General features: G+C 55.1%; 1 protein-coding gene and 1 long non-coding RNA gene across 8 annotated transcripts in view; both read left to right on the top strand.

Moving 5' to 3' along the window:
• The first annotated feature begins 2013 nt into the window (after positions 1–2013).
• On the top strand, positions 2014–11611 carry LOC132594167 (uncharacterized). 5 transcript variants are annotated; one of them, XR_009560394.1, is made up of 4 exons: positions 2014–2169; positions 3886–5171; positions 5313–9404; positions 10972–11611. It is a non-coding gene; the product is annotated as an uncharacterized lncRNA (long non-coding RNA). The 5 variants fall into 5 exon arrangements; XR_009560391.1 differs by having other exon boundaries at positions 3886–5429; positions 9102–9404; XR_009560392.1 differs by having other exon boundaries at positions 3886–3984; positions 4887–9404; positions 10972–11610.
• Positions 11612–16056: 4445 nt separating this feature from the next.
• Positions 16057–24243, top strand: part of EPN2 (epsin 2) — a 68861-nt gene continuing 60674 nt past the window's right edge. For 2 of the 3 annotated variants that reach the window (XM_060290924.1, XM_030861262.2), the window contains exon 1: positions 16057–16195. The gene's annotated coding sequence lies outside the window, so the exon portion shown is untranslated. Of the gene's footprint in view, positions 16196–17820; positions 17981–24243 lie in introns of all 3 variants that reach the window. The other variant, XM_060290923.1, reaches the window with a different exon arrangement.

The raw sequence follows: 24243 nt of genomic DNA, 5'->3' as shown, positions 1-24243 counted from the left end.
GCGGGGTCTGGGGTCCCACGGGGGCCGAGCCACCGGGGCGGGGCCAGGCCAGGGCCGGCGGCCTTTCCCTCCAGTCGTTCGCGCAACTCTCAGACTTGCACCCCACCTCCCTGAATTAATACTACTTAATAAAACTGAAAACGGTTCCACGAACAGATGACTTTTTTTTTGAAGACGTCTTTTAAAATGTCAGTAAATGTATTGAAAGGGGGAACTTGCACATCGATACTCTTAAGTGGAAAATTAGTGTTGCTTTACACATAATAACAAGGAAACTACGATAAAACCAAGACAGTTATGAAATACTGCTGGATACTGTTTCTCACAAACAGTATGAGGTGAGGGAGCCACAGGAAGACCTGGGGGAGGAGCATTCCGGGCAAAGGGAAGAGCAGGTGCAAAGGCCCTGCGGTGGGAGTGTGCCGGGGGTTTGAGGAGCAGCGAGGAGGCTGCTGGGTGAGGGGTGGGGGATGAAGCCAGGAGGCGACGACAGGCAGGGGGATGGGAGCACATTCACCGAGAAGCTGACAAGGTTTAACCTGCAGTCCCTCAGCTGCCCAGGTGTCCAAGGCCCTGGCAGGGACCTTGCAATGAGCTCACGCAGTCACAGCTTTTGTAAAACGTGCAAGTGCCTTTCCAGGAGCTCCATTAAAAAAGGCAATTTAAACATTTTGCAAGAAACCCAGGTTGGAGATGTAATATGTTTCCTTTGATAATATTTCATGAATTTCCTGTATTTAATTCATTTTATCCTCTTAGGAAACGTTTCTACGGAAGTAGCATATGCTTACGGGAAAGGGCCCACGTCAGAAACGAGGGGCTCGAGGAGTGTCCACAGAGGCCCAGCTCCCTGCCCGCCTCCTGCTTCTGCCAGCATGTCCCCGGGGTGACCACCCTCCTCAGTGCTCACAATGCAGATTCTGCTTTCCGAAGAGCCTGTACCAGACAAGCAAGCTATCTTCATCACAACTGGTTAAGACCACTCTCTGCCACTCTGACTCCCCCTTCCTCCCAGGTTCCCTCGTTTTGTATTTGTAAGGTTGTATTATTTTTCATAGAGAAGGCCTCCTATATTACAGAAGTTTCAGGCCCCACAAAACCTGGCCCTGCTCTGAGGGTGGTTCACAGACCACAGTAAGACTCCAAGCGAGCTGGGAGCCCAGACAGGGTCCTGAGAGGCGGAGGGATGAGGTCCGACTTAGGGGTGAGGATCAGACTGGGGACACAGGTGGAGGACAGGAGGCAGGTGAGGAGGGCACTGCATAGTCCAGGTGACCGGCATTGGGGGCGGGGAGGGGGCCAGGGTCAGGTTCCAGGTACCCTCTGCTGGTAGCCAATGGGATTCGCTGGTGGACCCAACGCAGGGAATGAGAGAGAGAGAGTTCTTGCCCTGAGCGATGGGCAGGACAGAGGTCTTAGAGATGGAGCAGCTGGTGGGTGGAAAGACGGGGAGCTTGTTTCCAGATGCGGGGGTGTTGGATGCATGAGCCTGGAGTCCAGGGTAGAGGCCAGGTCCGAGGATGATATTTTAGGAAATGTCAGGGCATAGCTGGTGCTTAGAGACTCTGGACTGAGGTCACCCCGGGGAGTTAGGGTAGACAGAGAAAAGGCCCAGGGTGCGCCAGGGGCGCCCCGACATGAACAGACCAGCAAGGGGAGGAGGAACCAGCCGAGGAGCCCGGAGAACTGCAGGCAGTGAGGGACGCGTGTGCTACAGACTGCCGTCCACGACAGCCCGAGGCGGGGACACCACTGTCCTCCCCTCCCTCTGAGGCCGCCCCCGGCATGCCCCACCCGAAGCACCTCCTCGGCCACGCTCTGTCCCCCTCCTTTCTTTATAGCGCACCCTATGCGGCTTGACTGTCGTTAGGCCCTGTCTGCGTCCTGAGGCGGTGACTTTGCGCATCCTCGGATCTGCCGAATCCCAGGGCCCAGCTCAGCACCGGCACCCCGAGGTGCCGAGGCTGCGTCCCCGGCGGGCGGAGGGCACTGCGATCTGAGAGTCGCCGCCAGAGGGCGCCCGGAGCTGGAGGGCTGACCCCGCGGGAGAGGGCCCGAGCGTCCGCACCGGGGGGGGGCGGGGAGATCCGGCCGGAGCGGGCTTCCCGGAACAGGAAGACCTTTACCAGCCTGAGGAGGGAAGCAGGATGAGGGCAGGCTTCCCAGGAGGTGACTTTTTAACTGTCCTGCAAAATGAGTGGGTGGCGGGCTGGAGCAGGGCCGGGGGTGCCGGTGGAGCCGGTGGAGGGGCGGGAAGGCCCGGGAGGCCCCCCCAGACTGGGGAAGCGCGCAAATGGCGGAGCGTGGCGATCTGGGCGGACGGCAGGAGTGGCCCCCGGAGCTGATGCGTGCTCAGGCCCCAAGGGGTGGAGGCACGGGGGTAGGCGCAGCGCTTAGCCTTTCCGGTGCTCGTGGACATGGGGACATGGGTGCTCCCACGGGGGCGTCCCCCTGCTGGCACCCCCCAGGCCCCAGCTCCCCCTCCCGGGGAAGGTCTGGACAATGGGGTCCACCTCCTGCCAGGGAGCGTCCCCAGGGCCTACACAGCGCCCTCTCCCCTGCTCCGCATGGAGGGGTGATGAGGGCAGAACCGTTGCTCAGTCACAGCCTGAGGTCAGAGCCTGGAGTCCGTGCAGGTCAGAGGTCAAGGGGCTGCCTGCACGGCTGGAAGGTCTGTGGTCACTGGGGGAGAAGCTGAGGTGACCTCATCCTGAGAGCCTGGAGAGATGGGGGAGGGGTGGCAGGGGGGCGCCTACAGTACCGGTACCGGTACCGGGCCTGCCTCACCGAGGCTGCCTCTCCCCAGGCCTGAGTCTGATCCCCTTAGAACGGGGTGTCGGGGGGTGGCCTGAAGCCCCTTCCAGGTCCTGGGTCCAAGGCCAGCAGGAAGGATTGGCTCCTTGGGTGACCCTCCCACTTTCTGCTGCAAGAGCTTCCAGGGACAGTGTTGTCAATGATAATAATAATAATAAGCTTTTTTTTTTGATGTTTCTATATTCCAGGAACTTTCCTAAGTGATGAATATATTTATTAGATAAGTTATCCCCCAACAATGCCATGACTGAAGAGCAATTTTTGGTCCCCTTCTACAGATGAAAAAACTGAGACTCTGAGAGGGAAGTCACTTGTCCAAAGCCACGCAGCTGGGATGGAGCAGTCTGGCTCCAGAGCCTCTGGGTTCCTAAGGTCACTTGAGTGACCCAGCCCCATACCACGGATAAAGAGACCCTGAACCTCGCCTGCTCTGAGCACAGAGACAAATGTGGCCCCAGATGTCTCCCCCCAGGCAGAGTGACCTGGAGGGCCCCCTTCAGCCTGGGCACTGCTCATCTGGATGTGGGCGGTCAGCCCTGGGTCAGGGGATGGTGCCCAGCTGCCTGGGTGCTGGCACTGGAAGGGCAGCTGTGGGTTAAAATCCTAACTGTACCACTCTCTGCTGTGTGATTCCAGGCAAGTCACCTAGCTGCTCTGTGCCTCAGTTTCCCCTTCTGTAGAATGGAGATGATCATAGCACCTCCTTTAGAAGATTGCTGTGAGGATTAGATAAAACAGTACACATAAAGCACCTGACTGCTGGTCTTCCATGGGCTCCCGTTGGGTGCCCCTGACTCTCCTGGTTCTGGAAACTCTCACCTCACATTCAGCAGGGTGTGCAATAAACCTGGTCTCCCAGACGCAGAGACATCATAAACCAATGTTTCTGAATTCTTCCACTGGTCCTCTGGGTTTGGTATTATTTATCAGACCCCCTCTATGAAGGAAGAAACAGAGGCACTTGCTCTGCAGCCAGAAAAAGGAATGAAGAGGGTGTCTGTGTGTAGATAGGAAGTGATCTCTCTCTCTCTTTTTTTTTTTTTTTTTTTGGCCCTGATGCTTGGCATGTAGGATCTTAGTTCCCCGACCAGGGATCAAACCTGTGCCCCCTGCAGTGGAAGCACAGGGTCTTAACCACTGGACCACCAGGGAAGTCCCAGGAAGTGATCTGTAAGTGATATTGTTAGATATTGTAAATTGGGGGGAAACCAAGCACAGAACAATGTGGAGTATTTGCTCACATTTGAGTGAAAAAGGGGTTGGGGGATGGGAAATACAGGTAGATTTGCCTGTATGTGTATAAAACATCTCTAAAGTTTTAAACAAGGTATTGATTATTTATCCCTAAGCAGAGGAACTGGGTGCCTGGGGTCTGTGGTGGAAAGGAAACTTCCTGCTGCACACCTACGAAATACCTAAAAGGATGTTTCTGTGTGTTATTTCCCTGAAATAAGGTCAGGGAGGGGAAAATGAATACATTAATTCAGGGGTGCAAATTCCAACACCAACAAGAGCTAGACAAGAAATACGAATACATGTGAGACATTAGGGAGTGGTGGAGACTGAGGTGAACAGTCGTAGCCTACCTAAAGGGGCAGCCCTGCTCAACATCAGCAGGTTGCTGCCCTGCAGAAGTGCAGGCAGACCCAGAGTTGTCAGAGCTTCCAGTTTCCAAAGAGACATGGAAATGGGGTGGCCACTGGATGAGGAAGACGGTCAGGGCGACTAGGAGAGCACGGCCTAGGGAGTGGCCGAGCTAGGGGGAGATGGAGGGAAAGTGTGGCAGCCACATCAGCTGACTGACCTATCTGCCATCCCCAACACCCCCTCCCCTGCTGCCTTCCACTTAAGAGACTGGAGAGGAGAAATGACTCACCTTCCCAGTCTCCCTTGCAGTTAGGAGTGGTCATGTGACACAGTTCTGGCTGATTAGATCTAAGGAGTCGGTGGGGTGGGGGGGGTAGGGGTAGGTTCTGGAAAATTATTTCTCTTCATGATAAAAGGGACAAATGCTTTCAGTTCACCCTAAACTTAACCATTCCTCTTCCTTCCTGTCTTAAATGTGAATGCAGATGCAACACCAGGTGCACTAGCAGCCGTGTTGCAAACAAGAGGGAAAAGCCAAGAAACTGCAGAGTTATGAACCCTGACATCACTGGCCTGGTAAAGCAATGCCAGCCATAGCTGATCTCGAAGCTCATTGGGATGGGGGAAAATGCACTCCTATTTGTCTGAGCCACTCTGATCTGTTTTCTATTTTTTGTAGTCAAACACATGCTTAACTTTATAGAAGATGTGTATTCGATAGAACTCAGAAGACATGGGAGAAGGCGAGGCTAGGCAGGAGTCTGTGGAGGGTAAAGGTCAAGGGGAGAGGCTTTTTGTTTGGAGGTGGGGGAGGCCTGATCATGTTTCTGTGGTTATAACTGGCATTTACTGAGGACACACTATGTGCCCTGCACAGCGATTTACACAGATCAACGTATTTCTCACTGCAGTCCTCGGAGCCAGGCCCGGCTATATCTCCACCGTAGGGGAAGGAACAGCGGCTCAGAGAAGCAAAGCAGCTTGTCCAGCCGTACGGCTACAGGAGATGAAACAGGATTTGAACTCAGGTAGAAGCTGTCCGGCCCAGGATGGACTCTGACTCCTCCACCTGCCCCTCTTGGGGCCTCAGTCTCCGTGTGAAATGGGGCGCGCCGGGAGCCTGCCATTCTGCGGTCCCGGTGGGGGCGGAGATGTACCAGCGCGAGGAGCTGGCCTCTGCTGGCCCAGCAGGCCAGGGCTCAGCCACGCAACCACGAACCCTTCCACCTCCGTGTCTGGTCCCTCCCCGCTGGGGGGATGAAGGGGCTGGGGCTGACGCAGCCCTGACGGGGCGCGGGGCGGGGGCGGGGGGGGGCGGTGCCTGGAGGGCGCAGCCTGGGCCTCTGGGCTTCAGTTTCCTCTTGTCTGTGACGGGCACCGAACAACACGCCCGCAACATGCCTGCGGCTGCTTGGAAGGCTCACAGTGACCTAAGCCTGGCTGGCGTGGAGGAAGGGTGTGGACCTCCCCGGCCACCCCCCTCTTGGGGCCCCAGGTCGGCCCCAGGCATTTCCGGGCAGCCTCAGGAAATACCAGCACACACACACACACCCCCAACGCCCTCCGCGAGGCTGACGCCACCACCGACCTCCCCGCCCCTCCCCCACCTCCTTCCGGCCGCGGGCCTTGCTCACTTCTCCACTCTGGGCAGTGCCTGGTCACCCGCGCCACCTCCTACACAGTCTGCGCCTCCTCCCTCCTCCCCCTCCAGCTCTCTCTTCGTCGCTTGGAGAAGGGGGGATGGGGGGCAGGCTGGGGTCCCGGTAACTGGGTGGCAACGCCTGACAGGCTAGGCAACTGTGATTTGGAAAAAATTTCGGGGGGATTCTGAAAACCTAGAAAAGGAATCACGGAAGCAATCAGGGAAGGCTGCCTGGAGAAGGTGACATTTAAGTCTGGTCCTGGGAGACCAAGCCATTGACCAAGGACAGGTGTTTCAGACAGTAATTCATTTATTTGATGAGCATTTATTGAGCACTTGCTGTATGCCAGTCCCTGTGCTAGGCCCTGAGGTCTGGCAGGAGGCAAGATAAGTTTGTGCTCTCATGGGCTTTGCAGTGGGGGAGTCAGAGGCTGCGAAGGGGTAAGCACTACCTCACAACCTGGGCTCAGAGCTACTGAGGGAGGGTAGGTGAGGGGAGGTGAAAGGCGCCGAGCTAGTCTGAGGAGGGTGGCCAGTGGGGGCTTACCCCCCCCCCGCCCCTCAAGGACATTGCACGACTGACGAGGAAACAACAAGTGCAAAGGCTGAAAGTCAAGAGGATGCAGGAGGCTCAGCTGCCGGACAGTGGACTAGGTCAGGAGGCCGCTGAGGATCAGGGCAGGGAATTGACTGGCCCGAGGTCACAAGTGCTGGAACGCAGGGACGTGAGCTCAACCGCAGGAGTGTCCGTAACTTTTTAAAGCGGGCCTGCAGCTGCACAGCCTCCGGAACAGCGGCCAGCCTCCCTTGGTAAGGCTGCCGGGCCACCTGGGGCAGGTGCTGATGGAGGGGACAGCTAACTGCTGGGAGGAGACGCTCCCTGAGAGAGGCAGCAGCGGAAGTCGCCGTGGGATGGTGGAGGCTGTGGTGGCTGTGATGTGGTTTCTCTGCAGCCCCTGTGGTAACAGCCTGGGCGCTGTGCCTGCCCTCCTGTGGTTTCTGCGCCCACACACAGCCCTCGCTGGGGCACCCTCTGTTTCCTGGAGCTCGGACTGGGGCTGGGAGCCGAGCCGGGACCCCTCTCAGTCCCGGGAGACCTCCCACTCTATCTCCTGGGTGGCTACGGCCTCCTTTATAGAAGAGGAAACTTGGGTTCAGAGAGGGATGGTGGCTGGTCCAGGACCACACAGCAAAGGGCTGTGTCAGGCACCCACAGCTGTGGGCTCCTCCCTTTCCCTGTCTCATTTCCCCATGCCCCTGAAGGTGATTCCTGGGGTCACATGCAAACGAACAGCTTCCATTTGAATCCTTGTTCTAGCTGGGCTTCTGGGGCGCCAAATGCAGACGTTTGGTCAGTGAGTCTTCAAACGTGATTGAACGTGAGCACAGTTCCCACGCACACAGGACAGGCTCTAAGTGCTATTTACAGCCCCCATTTGTGGAGGGAGTGGGTAAGGACACAGACTCTGGGTTCCCAGGCCAGGCTGGCTCAGACAGCCCTGGAGTCCCCCCGTGGACAGGGCAGGCTGTGACTCAAGTCTGCAAGAACGTGGGCAGGCGTGTAGGGTAAGCGGGCTTCGGGGTTGGAGGTGAGGAGGGGGCCCCATTTTAGCGGTCGGGGAAGCCCGCTGGGGAGACGGACTGAGGGGATGGAGCGCGGGGCATCCGGGCGTGTGGGGAAGGGCATTCCTGGCAAAGCGAACAGTGAACAGTGAGGGGAGAGTGGGGCGGGGGCAGGGTGGGCAAGGCCTTCTAGCCGCGGTGGGGCGGGGCTGTGGATTTGATTCTAAGTGTGCTGCAATGTCCTTGGAGGGCTTGGGAGGGGTGACGCTATTCGGTCTCCCCAGCAGCCCTGCCAGCAAGGCACGGCAGCCCCGCCCCCGAATTGTGCTGAGGAAGCTGAGGCTCTGAGGGTCCCTGTGTGCTGCCGTGGTCTGGGGCACAGAGCGGCGGCTGGACTCTGGCTCCCAAAACTGCTCTTTGTGTGGGGTGCCGGGTGCGGCTACAAGTGCCCCCCACCCCCTGACCACAGTCGGATACCCCTGGGCTTGCGGAGTGCCTTCCCCCAGGGACGGCCTGTCTTCCATCGTTTACTCTCAACAAACATACTCGGACATTATGCTCCGTCTGAGCATAATTATGCCAGAACTGTGCAGGGGGAGGAGACACAGGTAAGAAAGGCCAGTCCCAGCTCCCCCTCTCCAAGAAGCTGCTGGACCACAGGGTGCAGAACCTACACTGTCACCGTCCAGGAGGCAGGTGCCAGGATGCCTGTGGCATCCAGGAAGGCTCCCAGGGCAGGGTGACCACTGGATCCTAAAAGCCTATGGGCACTCAGCCAGGCTGACTTCTAGAAGGATCCCAAAAGGTGGAGAGGGGGCTCCAGGCAGAGGGAACAGCACACACGGATGCTCAGAGGCCAGCAAATGCAGGCCATCTGGGGAACCCCGGGTGATGGGTGGGGCTGCAGTGCAGGATCGGGGGAGCCGTGCCCACCGAGGAGCCTGGAGAGGGCAGCCCCTCCCGTCCCCTGGAGCTCAGTATCCTCGTCCACCCAGTGCAGAGCACAGGGAAGCAGAGAGACCAGCGATGGGGAGAGGCCTGGGAGGGCCCAGGCTGGTTGGCAGGTCCCAGCTGGCCACTTGTCCCTCCCGCCCTTGTCTGGGTGTGTGGGCGGCTCACAACCGGCGCTCAGATGAGGAGAACAAAGATGCAATTTTCTCATCTTTCCGTTCAGTACCTCTTAGGCACATTTGCAAAAATTGATAACAAAGTTGCTTTATGTACCCACCTTTTTTTTTTTCTTATAAGAAATTAAAGAAAAAAGTGGAAGGAAGGAAAGAAGGGAGGGAGGGAGGAAAGGAGGGGAGGAAGAAAATAAGGAAGAGAAAGAAGCAGAAGGAAGAAAAGGAATGGGAGAATTTTTTTTTTTTTTGGCCTTTTTCTGGTCCAAGTGGCCCCTATATTTGCATTGTCTCACCCTTTGGAGTCACTGGCCTCCTGCCCTCTTTTTTGGGACCCCTCTGTCCTGGCCTTTTAACTGCTGTGTCTGTGTCAGCCTCTCCACAGCCTGGCAGCCCTGGCACAAGCCTGCTTCAGCCCCAGCCCCAGCTTCACTAGGAGGAGCTCAGAAAAGGACGGTTGCATGAATGAGCAGAGGTGAGCCGTGTTCCCAGGTCTCTGGACAGACTGGTAGATCCGGACATGCCACTCCATCAGCCCTGGCCCAGGGCCCCTTCCTGAGCCAAGGCCAGCCCCTTGGCATTCTTCCAGCAATGCTGAGTCCTGAGCGGATGCGGACCCACTCTGCATGTGGCCCTGGACTGAATGCTTCCTCCATCATCTCAGGACCGTGAAGCAGGTATGACTGGGCACCACATTGCATTGAGTTGTCCTGTGTTCTTAGTCTCCTCAAGTCTGTCTTCTTAGTCTTTCTTGTGTTTCACACAGTGGCAGTTTTGAAAAGTACTGGCCGGGTATTTGTAGAATGTGTGCATGCATTTTTTTAAGGATTATTTTAAAAGATGTTTATTAAATAAAAAAAATAATAATGAAGAAAGAGAGAGGAACAAAGAGAAAAAGAGATGTGAAAAGAAAGAGAAAGGAAGGAAGGAAGGAGAGAAGGAAGAGAGGGTGAGAATAGGTGAAAGAAGAAAAAGGAATGAAAGACTTTGAGGTTTCTGTCAAAAGAAAACTTTGCTTGAGGCAACAGTGGAGACGTCCTTTAAGAAAGCTAGGATGACGCCAGCCTGACTCAACAGCTCTTTTTTCTGGGCTGGTCCGAACTGGTCTGAACAATTAAGAATTGTGTCTGTGAGGTGACAGAGAGGGCTCCTTGCAGCTCCAGCTTCTATGGTTCCTGGTGCCCACAATCTCAGAAGCAGAGAGAGCCGCTTTTCTGATGGTTTTAGCTAAAATCCTGGGGATGGCTCTTATTGGCTGGGCTTGGGTCACATGCCCAGCCCTGAACCAATGACTATGGCCATGGAGATGCGAATTCTCATTGGCCAGCCAGGGATACGCCTGCCCCTGACTGCTAATGGAGAAGGCTGCTCTCAGCAGCTGCAGAGTTAGCAGAAATACACGAGACCAGGCTCCTTCCAGCCATTCTCTCCTGACTCACCCCCTGCTGCTTTCTTCTGTGCATCCTGCGGTCCAGCTAAATCGCACCACTGGTCCATGATTCCTGCCGCTTGGTCCTTTGCTCAGCCTTGCCCCTCCCAGGGTTGCTCTCCTTGCTCTCCTCATAACCAGTAATTAGCCACCCTTAAAGTCCCAGCTCAAATGCTGCTGGCTGGGCAGATGTCTCTGAGTTATAGCTTTGGGTGATTATGTTTCAACTCTTGATCCAAGTTGAAAGCTTTATGAAGGTGGAGGGCATCCAACTCATCCGGAAATTTTCTGAGGAAGGAAAAACAGCACCTTTCTGAGGCCAGAGAAGAGCTATGGCCTTTTCAGGGCACTCAGCCAGTCTCTAGCAGAAAGATATCAGGCACATTTCCAAGTAAGGGGTGCTTTGTAGGAGATGCCAGTCCTTGACTCCCTTGGACTTGGGTGAAATCTCAGCCCTGCCGCTCCTCAGCTGGGCCAGCAGTTATTATTCCCCTCTCTGTGCCTCACTGTGCTCTTCTGTAAAATGGTGAGAACAAGAGTGCCTACCTATCTCACAGGGCAGTGGTGACTGTTTACTGAAATAATGCATGTAAGATGTTTCAGTCCGTGTAGATTCAAGAAAACAATTTAAAATGGTCTGTTGGGACTTCCCTGGTGGCACAGTGGTTAAGAACCCGCCTGCCGATGCAGGGGACACGGGTTTGAGCCCCGGTCCGGGAAGATCCCACATGCCGCGGAACAGCTAAGCCTGTGTGCCACAACTACTGAGCCACAACTACTGTGCGCCACAACTACTGAACTACTGTGTTCTCTAGAGCCTGCGTGCCACAACTGCTGAAGCCCGCGCACCTAGACCCCGTGCTCTGCAACAAGAGAAGCCACCGCAATGAGAAACCTGTGCACCGCAACCAAGAGTAGCCTCTGCTCACCGCAACTAGAGAAAGCCCACGCGCAGCAACTAAGACCCAACGCAGCACGCGCCCCCCCCCCAAAAAATGGCCTGTCTTGGACTTCCCTGGCCGTCCAGTGGTTAAGACTCTGTGCTTCCAATGCAGGGGGTGCAGTTTTGATCCCTGGTTGGGGAGCTAGGATCCCACATACTGTGGGGCGTGGCAAAAAAAAAAAGCCTATCTTGTTTGCAGTGTTCATCACTATAGGGGAAAAAGCCTGAAAAGTAATGGCCAATAAAAACTGCAAATGTTGGGTCATAGGTTGAAAACTATATATTAAGCTGATGCTGTGTTTTATTGTTACACTTCATGCCCTTGGGAGGAAATCTGAGGAAGTTCATAGAAACTTGTTTTTGAGGCATGATGAGAGGTTTGGAAGAAAGGTGTTATGCAAATCTCAACAGAATTATCAGTAAATACTGCAAATATAAAAGCCTGGAGGGACTTCCCTGGTGGTCCAGTGGTTAAAACTCCGCGCTTCCAATGCAGGGGGCGCAGGTTCGATTCCTGGTCGGGGAACTAAGATCCCACATGCCACGTGTGGCATAGCCAAAAAAAAAAAAAGCCTGGAGCTGTCAAAAAATTAAATGAAAACTCTTTGGAAATGGGGTTGATGACTGTTACTGTCAGGAATCTGGGTACCAAGTCAACTGGCTGAGGGCGAAAAGAGAATTCAGCTGAGTGGTGGTCGTGCTGTCCACCTCCCCAGTGTGTGTTCCCCTCCCATAACTGTCCCCCCAACTCCAGGGGGGAGCCCTGGTGGGCCTAAGCCAATCACCCTGATTCCTCATCGAACTCCCCACAGTTGGCTCAGGGATGGGCCCGTGATCCAAGTTCTTCCAATCAGAGCAAGGCTCAGGTATTAGTTTCCTGGTTTGCAGAGAGAGACAGTCTTATCCTGGCTACAGGTGTGAGGCATGGGTCTGCTACAGCCAATTTAGAGCCAATCAAGACACCAGCCCAGGAAAATCCTGACATGCTTGGGGGGTATATGTCAAAGAAATGGAGCCAGAACCTTGATCACCTGAAGCTCTAGCTCTGGAGAGTTTAGTTAAATGAGCCAATTAAAACCGATTATCATTTAAGCCAGTTTGAGCTGGGTTTTCTTTTGAAATAGTCGTAACTGATGTATTGGCTTATGTGCTAAAAAGTCCAGGGTTAAAACTTCAGGCATGGCTGGTTCCAGGTGTTCAAACAATGTCAGGAGAAATCTGTCTTTTCTCTCCTCCCTCATCCCTCTGTGTTGGCTTCATTCTCAGCCTGGCTCTCCCAGTGCGAAGCTGCCTGACGGGGATGGGGGCGATGGGGCGGGAGAACAACCTCCTCTTTTTCAATGGTTTCTGTGGAAGTCCAGGGCTTGAGTCTCACTGGCCCATCTTAAGTCATATGCCCATTGCTGAATCAATCACTATGACCAGGAGAGATGCACTGATTGGCTTGGCCTTGATAATGTACCTGGAGCTGGAGGGGAGAGGGGATCTCTCCCTTCAGTCTGCTCAAATTCCTCTCGTTTGGCTTTCGAATCAGGCCTGACTTTTCTAGCATTGCCACTTTTTAGCTGTGTGATTATGGGCAAATCGCTGAGTGTCTCTGAGCCTCAACTGTAAATTAAGGATAACGATGGTCTAAAACTCAGGGTTGTTACGAACAGGAAATGAAATAATCCATGCAGAGCGTTTGCACAGTGCTTGCTGCTTTGGTGGTATTATTATTATTGCTATTTCCTAGCTCCAGTACCTCTACTTCAGGAAGTCGGCCTTGATCGCTCCTTCTCTGCAAGAGAGAAGGAAGTTTCCTTTTCAGCTCTCACAGCCCTTTCTCTTATGATTTCCTATGTGACTTCAGCGTTTTAGTTTCAGTTTGTGTTCATGACTCCTCTGCTCTTTTAGACTTCCAGCGCCTGGAGGGACCAGGATAGCTTTATCTCTGTATCTTAATAAGAACCACTGCTAACGCCCATCTACAGCTTCCAAAGCATTTCCTACTCTGCTTTTTCATTATGAACTTTAATGCAATCCCTCAAGGTGGGAGGGATTATTACTCTTCACAGATGGGGAACCTGAGGACTGGGGGGAGTGACAGGCCAAGGTCAGGCAACGAACTGGTGGACAGGAAGTTAGCTGTTGTGGGGCTCCCAGCATAGGCTCTTCCTGCTGGACAAGTGGTTTTGAATCTAGAGTTCAAACCTTGGTGGAAGATCCCTGAGACCCGCTGCATCTTCACTAGGAGAAGGTGCATGCTGTCTTCACAGCATGCCATCTCTCTCTGCCCACAGTGCCTCCCCCTTGAAGCCCTCCTTCCCCAACCCCAGAGACATCCCCATCTGCACAGCCGTGTCTTTCCGCTTCTGAAACACACCACCCTGACCAGCCCCCATCACCGTGCCTCATCAGGCATCTGAAACCAATCTCCAAACCCTAGGAAGGGCAGATGAACGTGCCTGCTCCAGCCTGTGCCCTGGGACAGCTTTGGCCTTGGACAAAGCATATGGCTTATCCTGCATCCTCCTCTGCAAGACAACTTACATGCTGTGGATTCGGTAGAACCTGGGTTTGAATCCCAGCACTGCTGTGTCCTGCCTCTGTTTCCTCATCTGTAAAATGGGAATAGCGCTGCTGGCCTCAATGGCTCCTCATGGGGGGATGAATCGAGAGAGGGAAGTGCAAGAGGGTGAGGGAAGTGCAAGAGGGCGATAGGCTTCAAAGGGGGTGCAGGAAGGAGAAATGTCTTTGAGGAATGCAGGAATGTCCCCTCTGACCTTGCACGCCTGAGATGGTCTTCCGGCCTCAGGAGGCCCTCCCCTACTCCCCAGCCTGGCTCGATACCCTGAATTGCTCTCCAACTCACTTCCTGGGCTGTGGTTGGCTCATCATCTCTTTATCTGTATCCAGTTCTCTCGTTCCTAAACCCGCATCTTACGCAGACTTGCAAGCTGAGTGGGGAAGGGATTGGGCTCTGCCTGGGTGACCCAGCCCAGCATCTCTCCAAACCTCAGTTTCCTCCTGTAAAATGCTAACAGTAAGAAGACTCATCTTGGGTTGTGGTGAGGTTTGGGGCCAGGGCTGTTCCATGTGGCAGCATCTAGCCACCTGTGGCTATTCAAATTCATCAATTAAAGTTAAATAAGATCTTAAAAAAGCAGCTCCTCGGGTGCACTGGCCACGTTTCAAGTGCTTACACGTGGATGGCGCAGCTGGACAACACTTCCATCATCCCAGGAAGTTCTAGCGGCAGCGCTGGTTTGCACAGTCTATGGAAAGCACTCAGGCCTGCACCAGGCACCCACTACATGTTGGCATAAGTTCATCTGGAGCTGCAAACTCTTTGAGGGCAGGGGCCGTGATTTCAGGGAAAGTTCTCTCCTGCAGACCCAGGAAGGTCTAGCAGAGAGCTGGGGCTCACAAGGAGGGTTGGACTGGTAGAGGGGCTTCTCCGGGATGGGGGTGGACCAAGTTCAAAATGGGGAGCTCAGGTTCCTGCCTCAAGGCAGGCACGTAGGGCTTAATTCACTGTCCTGGTGGAGAAGGAGCACCGAGCATTGGGATGGGGCAGCAGACTGCAGGAAGGGGATTCTAGCCTTTAGAACTACCAGCGTTGGACTTTTCAAAGGAATAATGGCCATGGGTTTGCACATGTGTTAGTGTCTCTCTCTCGATCTCCCCTCTCCCCTCCCCTTTCCTCTCTCCTTCCCCCCATCTTCTCTCCCTGTTACTTGTTGCCAGAGAAGGGAAGTCGAGATCCCAGCTTGGAGAACAGAGGATGCCTTCCTGCATCTGGCTCCCTCACAGGAAGCAGGAACACGAGGCTTAGAGAAGTGCAGTGACTTGCCTTAGGTGTCTTTGTAAGTGAGGGCAGAGCGGGACTTCTGGAAACAACCTCCCTGAAACAGGCCCTCCTTGGAACACAGGCCACAGGGATGGTGCTCTCTACCAACCTAGCAAGCCCTGATCTGTCCCCAGACCCTGCTGTGAGGGGGTCTCTGCTGACCCCACCCTGACTGGAGCAGGTTGGGCAGCTGTGAGGTCCTGGGCACCTCTCCAGCGTCTGCCCCTCCTCCAGCATGGTGCTCGGGACACAGGAGGTGTCTCGTGGGCACTGGTTGAACCAAAGGGAACAGGTGGATCCTGTGTGAGAGCCCAAGGCCCTGTGAAGGGGTGAGCCTGAATCAGGGGGTCTATAAGCCCCTCACGGGAGGATGGTGACCCTAGAGCCCCACCTTTTTAGTGCCACAACCCCTTTAGCAGTCTAGCAAAGCCTGTGCACCATCCTCAGAATAATTTTTGAGTGTGTTTTATTGAAGTAGAACACGTACGTTAAAGTGACACATTTAAAGTGTACATCAGTGAATTTTCACAAAGGGAACACACTTATCCCAGCACCCAGCGCCCCGGCAGCCCCCGCTCGTCCAGCTCGACCTCCTGGACCTGGTGATGTTTACAAGTGCACACTGCAAGGGGAAGCGTGTTTTAGCTCAGGCTGGGGGCTCTGTGCGTGTGTGGGGGGTGGAGAGGGTGTGTGGAGCTGTGAGATGTGCCTGAGGCATGGGGAGATTTGTGGGGTCTGAGTGAAGTTTGCCGTGTGCGAGGGTTCAGGTATGAATTTGCCAGGGTTTGTGTGGTGGTTTGGGGTCGTTGGGACGCGTGTGTGGGGTTTGGGGGTTATTTGTAGAGTATTGGGGCGTAGGCTGTGGGGCGCGGTGGGGGGGCTGGGTAGTCTGCGTGGGGTCGTGGGTATCCGGGTGGAGGCCCTGGGGTCGGGGAACGAGGGGTCTGGGCTGGCTGGGCCGGGGTGGGATGCCAGCAGGCGCGGGGCGGGGCCAGAGGGCACCTGGCGGGGCCTTGCGTGGCCTGGGCTGGACGGAGGGGCGGGGCCTCGGGGACACGGGGCGGGGCCTGGACTGGCGGAGGGACGGGGCCGGCGGGCGCGCGCACGCAGTCGGCGCGCCCCCTCCCGGCCGCCATGTTGGCTGGTGTGTGGGTGTCAAACGGAGCTGGAAGCGCCGGCGTCTCCGGTGGCTCCCCTCGCTCCCGCCTCCCCAACGCTACTGGCGGCCGCAGCCGCGCATCCGGGTCGGCCCGGAGGAGCGCAGGTGAGCTGGGGCCACGGGGCTCGGGGGCCGGAGCGGGCCCAGGTCGCGGACCCTGCCCCTTCACGGGCGGACGCCCCCAGAGCGCTGCCCCCCCAGCCGTCCGCCAGAGCATGCACCCCCGCAGTCCCAGCCGGGTCTCCACCTCAGGCGGGACCCCTTCTTACCCGCCCCACGAGGTGGAGAACGGCCCCCTCCCCATCTGGGTCCCTCGTTCCGCTGCAGAGACCCCCCCCATTTCCCCTCGGGGAGCTTTTCCTTTCGTATCCTCGGAGCCTGGGGCTCCCCCTCCTCCCATCCGAGATCCGGGAGCCCCTCCAGGCCTCACCGTTTACCTTTAAGCCTAGAACAACCCCGCGTCTCCTCCCCGGGGCACTTTGCTCCCCTCCCCGGGCCAGGCGGCCCTTCCCTCCGGGAGTCGGGGGAGGGATCCCCCGTCCAGGATGCCGGCCATCCCTCTCTGGGCTGCCGCGGGTCCCCTCCCTTCCCCAGGGACCTGGTTCTCCCTCCCCGCCCCCGCCCCACAGCCCAGCGGGATCGGGGGCGGCAGAGCCAGGCTCCAGCTGCCTTTTGTTCCGCGTGGGATGGCAGAGACCCCGCCTGGCGATTCTGCCGGCCTGGTCGGGTGGGTGACTGGGTACGCGGGGCCGCGTCTTCCAGGAGACCCTTCCTCTCTCTCCCCGTGGGGCGGCTCCCCAGCAGCCCAGCGCCTTGGGAGAGGCCGGCCCTTCCTAGAGGAGTCCGTGCCAACAGGTTTTTGTTTGCGATCGGAGTTGGTCCGGTGGCTTGGCGGGGGTGGGGTGGGGGGGTGGGTGCAACTTGCTCCCCCAGAAACCCCGGTAGGGGCCTGTGGAAACCCATTCCTCCGCCCAGGGGCTCCGTCTGGGGCCCTTCACAGTTTTGCTGCCCTGCGGACGCATCTGAGTCTGTGCTGCAAGGAGGATGGGGCTTAACCATCGTGAGGGTTCAGATGGGGGAAACTGAGGCCCAGAGAGATTGGCCCAAGGTCATGCAGCAGTACAGTGTCAGTGCCAGAACTCGATGCTTGGGTTCCAGGGCACTCTCCAGGATGTTTCAGAATTTTTTTTAGAGAGATGTTGAGGGTTATCCCCTTCCACTTTTCAACGTTCACGTAAGAAAATGGACAGGAAAAGATGAGAAGTGTGAGTTCTTCCTTTCCACCTCAGGAAATGCCCTGTGAAAGAAGGGATTGGAACAGGAGGTTAAAATGATTGAAAAGGTGAATTTTAGTTTTTAACTGTCCATGCGCTCCCCCAGTTATGTAGGATAATGAAGATTTGGCAGAAAACTTGTGTCTCTTGTAGCTCTAGATATGGATGGTAGGTGCTGACCAATCATATACCCAGTCCCTCACAGCAGTGATTGAATTTGCACTGATAATTAAGTTTTCATCTGTATTTAAATGAACATCCAAAGGGCCTGCAGGTTTCTGAATGGTACTTGTTCCAGCAGTTATCTTTGGGACAGGTGATTGTGTCAGAGAAGTTGCCAAGATCTTCTCATATTTATCTGTATATATTTTTTAATATCTGTATTTTTATTTATTTATTTATTTATTTATTTTGTGGTACGCGGGCCTCTCACTGTTGTGGCCTCTCCCGCTACAGAGCACAGGCTCCGGACGGATGCGCAGGCTCAGCGGCCATGGCTCACAGGCCTAGCCACTCCGCTGGCTGTGGGATCTTCCCGGACCGGGGCACGAACCCGTGTCCCCTGCATCGGCAGGCGGACTCTCAACCACTGCGCCACCAGGGAAGCCCAATATCTGTATTTCTTTTTTATATTTTTAAAGCTTATTTGCTTCTTGAGGTTTTTTTTAAAAATTAATTAATTTATTTTTGGCTGCATTGGGTGTTCGTTGCTGCGCACGGGCTTTCTGTAGTTGCGGCGAGCGGGGGCTACTCTTCGTTGTGGCGCGCGGGCTTCTCATGGCGGTGGCTTCTCTTGTTGCAGAGCACGGGCTCTAGGTGCACGGGCTTCGGTAGTTGTGGCTCGTGAGCCCTAGAGCGCAGGCTCAGTAGTTGTGGCACACGGGCTTAGCCGCTCCGTGGCATGTGGGATCTTCCCGGACCAGGGCTCAAACCCGTGTCCCCTGCATTGGCAGGCGGATTCTTAACCACTGCGCCACCAGGGAAGCCCCCATTGTCATACTCTTGTGGAGCGTGTTAAAGTTTTCAAAGCTTTCTGAGAGCTGTTCTCACTGTTCCCCAGAATCTTCCTGTTGGATTGGTGGGGTGTGGATGAATGTGGTTGTTGGCATTTTATGGCATGAGGACCTGTTGACCCTGAGCCTTGGAGAAATCAAAGGGCTTGGATTTGGGGGAGTAAAGTCTGGGAGGATATGAGGAATTATCTAGTCCTACTCCCCCATTTGTCTGCTGGGCTTTCCACTCAAGCATTCCGTTTAAACAGATCTTCTGTCCAGCCTTCGCCAGCCAGCTACCCCAGCGTCTGGGCCCCTCCAGCTCTGCTCCCTGAGCCTCACCACCCCAGGCATTCTTTTGGAGCACTTAGCACGCTGTCTGTGTATCTGGGGCTCTTGTGACACTGTGACGTCTTTGAGGCCGGTGATCACCCTGCCTTTGCTTCCCCAGCACCAGCTCAGTCTCTGGTGTGTGGCAGGTACTTGCTGAAGATGTGAGGTGTGCAAGGAGTCCTGGGGACGGGCAGGGAACACACTTACCCATCCCTGCTGTAGGCTCCATTGTTCTGTCTTGCTCTTGCAAAAACTGCTGCTGGTGGCCCAGCAGTCCTATGTCAGTCACGTGGGTATTATCTCCTTTCTACAGGTGAGGAAACTGAGGCCCAGGAGCATCAGTCCTGTGCTCAAGGTCACACAGCCAGTAGGTGATGGGGCTGGGATTCACCTATTGGCTGTTGGATCCCCAAATATTATGATACCTGTTACCTCATCTGAGAAACTGAGTACTGGGGTGAAGAGACGCACTCTAAGCCCAGCTGTGAGTTGGAGGAGGACGGAGTACTGTGGGGTGACCTGATTAAGATTGCTGAGGTGGGAGAGAGCAGGTTTTGCTTTTGTCAGATGCATTGTGAAATGACCATTTATCCCCATCTGTTGAGTTTTTGAAAATTGACAAGCTTTCTGATAAGTTTGTCAACGGAATTTTCTTTGGTCTTAGTTAGCGTGTTCAAGGTGTCTAAAAATAGAAACTTAGAAAAACAAACACAGTGAAGTAAGTGTCTGTGAAGCGGAGAGGGTGTGTTGAGTAGCATCTGTCCACGGGCTGTTTGGCCACACCTATCTTCCAGGTTTTTGATGTCTTAAAATACAAGGCTGTTTGAGCAGACTTTGTTGCTGCTGTTGAACATAATTTCATTTTGTCTTTACATCCATGTGTAACACAGGGATTGTCACCCATCCATGAATGGAAAAACTGAGGCCCAGAGAGGTTCGGTAACCTTTGAGGAACTGACCCAGCCAGGAGTCAAACTCAGGCCTGTGTGATTACCAAACCTGGGTCCCTGCTACTCCACCAGCCACTGCAGAAAGCAGTGATGATGAGTACTCACTTAAGCTGAAGGATAAGCTTGTGATCTGAAAGTCATCAAGTTTATTTAGAAGGTTGGGAGTTGTGAACGAGGAGATGTCTGTCTTTTTCCTAACTTTAGGATCTGTGAAGGTGCTGAGGTTCGAATATCAAGAGTTTCGTGGACCGCTTGATCGAGGCGAAATTTAGGGTTTGGTTTTAAAAATTGGCCTGGCGCCTTTGAAGCAGATCTGTGGCACTGTTATAATACCCCCTGCATGCGCCGGATTCCTTCTGGTGACTCAGCCCCGGCCCACCCAGGTGCTGGGGCCGCTTTGTGCCTTCCTGTTAGTCCTGGTCTGGGCCGAATGCGCCAGCCCTCTAGAGACAGGGAGGGTAGCTTCTTACTCTTTCTGGTCAAAGCAGTGGTAGAAATTGGGGCACAGAGGTCAGTGGAGGGACCCCTGTGTCCTCTTCATGGCACCCAGCTAACAAGCGGAGCAGGGAGAAGCAGGCTCGCCCTGCGGGGCGGCTGACCATCCAGGGCTGATGCATGATGTGGGTTTAAAAGCATCTATAATTCATCACTTCTGAGCGCAGGCTTCGTCCCGCCTCTCACTCCCACCCTCCCTCTTAAGGAAGTGTCATCATCACATCTCGGTGGCTCTGTAGCTGAGGACACCAAATGGTACAGATAGTTTGGCTACTAAGGCCGTGTGACAAGTAGCTTTGGAATCAGATGTGGGCACAAATTGGCCTCCTGGCTGGATGGCTTCGGGCACTTTAATCACTGAGCTTTGGTTTCCTTGCTTCTAAAGAGGGCCAATAATAACCACTTTGCAGATAGACTAGTGGTCTTTGTCAGACGCTGGTGCACATCGGCATTGCTCAGAGCGCTGGCCCCTCCCCCAGAGTTTCTGATTCAGTGGGTCTGGAGTGAGGCCTGAAAATGGGCATCTTCAGCCAGTTACTGGGTGTTACTGATGCTGCTGGTTCTGGGGCCAGATTTGGGAACCGTGGCCCAGAGGACAGAGTGAAAAGGCGTGTGGGGAGCCTGTGAGGGCCAGCTGTGCCGGAGGCTCACGAACAGCGGCTCCCTTCTGCCCCCCAGGTGCTTCTGTATGTCGCTCAGCTGACGGCATGACCCTTGCGAAGGGAATTTGGTTTCTCAAAGCGATGTTTTCACTTGTTCTGCCCCCCAGGTGCTTCTGTGTATCGCTCAGATGATGGCATGACCCTTGGGAAGGGAATTTGGTTTCTCAGAGCGATGTTTTCACTTGTTCTGCCCCCCAGGTGCTTCTGTGTATCGCTCAGATGATGGCATGACCCTTGCGAAGGGAATTTGGTTTCTCAAAACGATGTTTTCACTTGTTCCGCCCCTCAGGTGCTACTGTATATCGCTCAGATGATGGCATGACCCTTGCGAAGGGAATTTGGTTTTCTCAAAGCGATGTTTTCACTTGTTCTTACGTGATTGTAATTGGGCTGTGGTCACAGGCGTCGTGACCCTGTGGGTTAGTTGGGATGTTTTCCTTCATGAAGGGAACGTAAGATGTCAGTGCCCTTCAAAGAGGCAGTAAATCCAGGATCCTGTTTGAGAAGCTGGTTCTTCATTCCCACATATCAAGCGAGATGTTCACTGTCAAGGCCCTTTAGAAATGCAGCTGGGAAAGGGCAGGGGGTGTGGCATTGGTCACGGAGCAGACTCCCACGGGGCCACTGGGGCAGCCACTGGTGTTAATGGAAGTCACTCCTCCCTCCAACAATTCCGAGTGATTTCATATTCTTTGGTGTTTAGAGTTTGGAAAAAAAATTATTTTCCTCCAGTAGGTAATTATCAGCTTGTCCATCAAAACCAAACACGTGGGTGTTTGTGAGCCCTGATGGTCTTTGAATGTCTCCTTTGTGCCAGGCCCTGTGTGACTCCTTTTATGCCCAGTAGTTAATTTTCATTGTGATCCTCCAAGACCTGTCACCACTGCTCTTTTTGCCTGTGCAAAAACTAAGTCTCAGAGAGGTTCAGCAGCCTGCCTCAGGCCACACAGCCAGTCAGCGCCCCAGCTGGTATTTGCTGCCGCCAGCGTCAGATTGAAAACCACACTATTTCCATGGCCTCGGCCCGCAGCCGTGTTAGGTGCTCCCACTACCTCACTGTACGCTCATGGCAAACCCGCAGGCATTTCACAGGAGAGCAGAGCTGGGGCTCGGGGGGGTCGGACTTGTTCACACGCACCCACCCAGTGCCCGGCAGGACCTGAATTCAGTCCCATGCGTGCCTGAGTTTGGAGCGCAGGAAGCTGTTTCTATGGCAACACCTCCCCTCCCTGCCCAGGGCCGCAGAAGTCAGTTCTAAGACCCGAAGCTGCCTGGGTGTGTAGAGCACGGCCCTGGGGGAGCCCCAGCTGGGCTTGCGGGAGGAAGTCTTTGTGGCTGGTAAGGGTTTCTGTGTTTGCAAAGCTGTGTTAAAATCATTGCCCAAATTGCTCTTTGAGAGAAGGGGCTCTTTCTTTTTGCTCTGTAATCGTGAAGCTCTGCACATTTGTTCTGTAAACATGACACGTGGGAATTTAGGACTAAAGAATGGTCTGGTAATATGTGATCAGATTCATGCTGAAGAACTCGGTAGTTTTAAAACGTCACGTGTAAGTAAAAACGTGGAGCATCTCCTTCCTCAGCAGGCAGTTCATGCGTGACTTCTAGCAAATGGGTCATTTTTCTGGTCGTACCAAGGGTGAGGAGGCTGGGCTGTGCTCACTTTCCCAAGGTTTGAAGATTGCCTGCAGCTCCCAAGCAAGGGGTGATAGACAGCTATGTGTCAGTACGTGCCCTGCCCTCTTGGGAGGCCCGGGAGGTTTGGACTCGAATTTGTTGTTCTGTAACCTCTTTAAGACTCTGAGGTGACTAAATCATGAGACTGAAAAGTTGCTATCCAGAGTCTGTCCGCTTCTCTGTGTCCCCCTCCCCCAAAGTCATGGCAATAAAGGAATACTGACGGGCTGAGAAGTCACATTTTTATTTGAAAGTACGTCCTCCCTGAGTACCCGTTTTTTTTGTTTTTTTTTTTGCGGTACGCGGGCCTCTCACTATTGTGGCCTCTCCCGTTGCGGAGCACAGGCTCCGGACGCGCAGGCTCAGAGGCCATGGCTCATGGGCCCAGCCGCTCCGCGGCACGCGGGATCCTCCCGGACAAGGGCACGGACCCGTGTCCCCTGCATCGGCAGGTGGACTCTCAACCACTGCACCACCTGGGAAGCCCTGAGTGCCCGTTTGATACCCAGAGCTGTCATGGGGTATAACGAGTGTACTTTGGATCCAAAAATTTGGGAAATGGATGGTCAGAGAAATAATTTTTGGGCCACTTTATGAGAGGCAGTTGGTTGATGTAGAAGTATGAGCATCAGATCAAGGGCAGTTCCTTGACAGTAGGGCTGACATTTGAGGTCAGCGTCAGCCTTGGGGTTATGCGGCACGTAGTCTCTAGGGTCAGAGTGCTGGGTGTCCGAGAGGCGCCATGGCTCTCGCCAGCAGGAGCTCGGTCTAACTGAGAAGACAGTTAACGTCAGTGACACAGAAGCTGGTGGTTTGTTGAGTTGTGATTTTGATTCTTGGTCAGGAAGTCAGGAATGGAGAAAAGTCTGGAAGAGTCAGGGAGAAGGTAGGATTGAAGCTGGACCTGGCAGGACAGGGAGCTGCGTCCGGGAGAAGGCGGCAGAGGACGTGGGCGTGGGTGGGTGCCTCGGGGGGGCGGGGGGGGGCGGCGCAGGCTCCGGAAGCAGCTCTGCTGGGCCGATGCCTGCTGAGAGCAGCGAGCACCGAGGTGGCCAGGCGGCCACTGGCTGTGATGAGGCCACGGCCTTGGGACTGGGGGGTGCGGCAGTAGGGACCCGAGCGAGGGGGCCTCTGGCGGGGCCTGCCGCGTGGCATAGCTCCCGTGGGTGAGGGCCTGGCCAGGCTGGCTTCCTGGGGCTGCATGGGCCCCAGCCCCGGAGCCAGCCCCAGGGTGTGTGTCAGAGCGAGTGGGGGAAGGCCGGGGCCTTCCTGCCGGCCGGGAAGGTGGCTGCGACGCCTCGGAAGCCTGCGGTTCGTATCCTTGGCCGCACCTGCAGGTTGCATGGCCTGGAAAGCTTTTTCAGAATGCCTGTGTTGCGGCCCCACCCCAGACCGCGGAGTGGGAGCCAGTGGTTTGTTAGAAGTGCTTCAGCTGATTCAGATGCTTTGTGTGGGCTGAGAGGCTGAACTGTGTGCTCAGGGAGCTTCTGGGAGTGTCAGGGATTAGGAGGTGGGAGGAGGCAGGAGCCAGAGAGAGCAGGAGGCCTTTGTAGTCGTGAGGTGTGTGTGGGGTGCTGGGGCCCTGAGCTACTGTTGCGCTGCCGCGGAGGGCAGGGGAGGGCAGGGGGCAGGTTAGGTGGAATGTGCCAGAGGAGGAGGGGCAGGATGACCAGGTTTGCCTTTGAGCCACCTTGGGAAGGCGGGGCTGGGTTAGCAGAGTGCCAGCAAGGTGAGGGCAGAAGAGACGGTGGCCCACCAGTCTGGTGGCCTCCT

This window comes from Globicephala melas, chromosome 20, assembly GCF_963455315.2.
Source record: "Globicephala melas chromosome 20, mGloMel1.2, whole genome shotgun sequence".
NCBI classification, from domain to species: domain Eukaryota; kingdom Metazoa; phylum Chordata; class Mammalia; order Artiodactyla; family Delphinidae; genus Globicephala; species Globicephala melas.
This window is presented reverse-complemented; position numbering and strand designations above follow the sequence as displayed.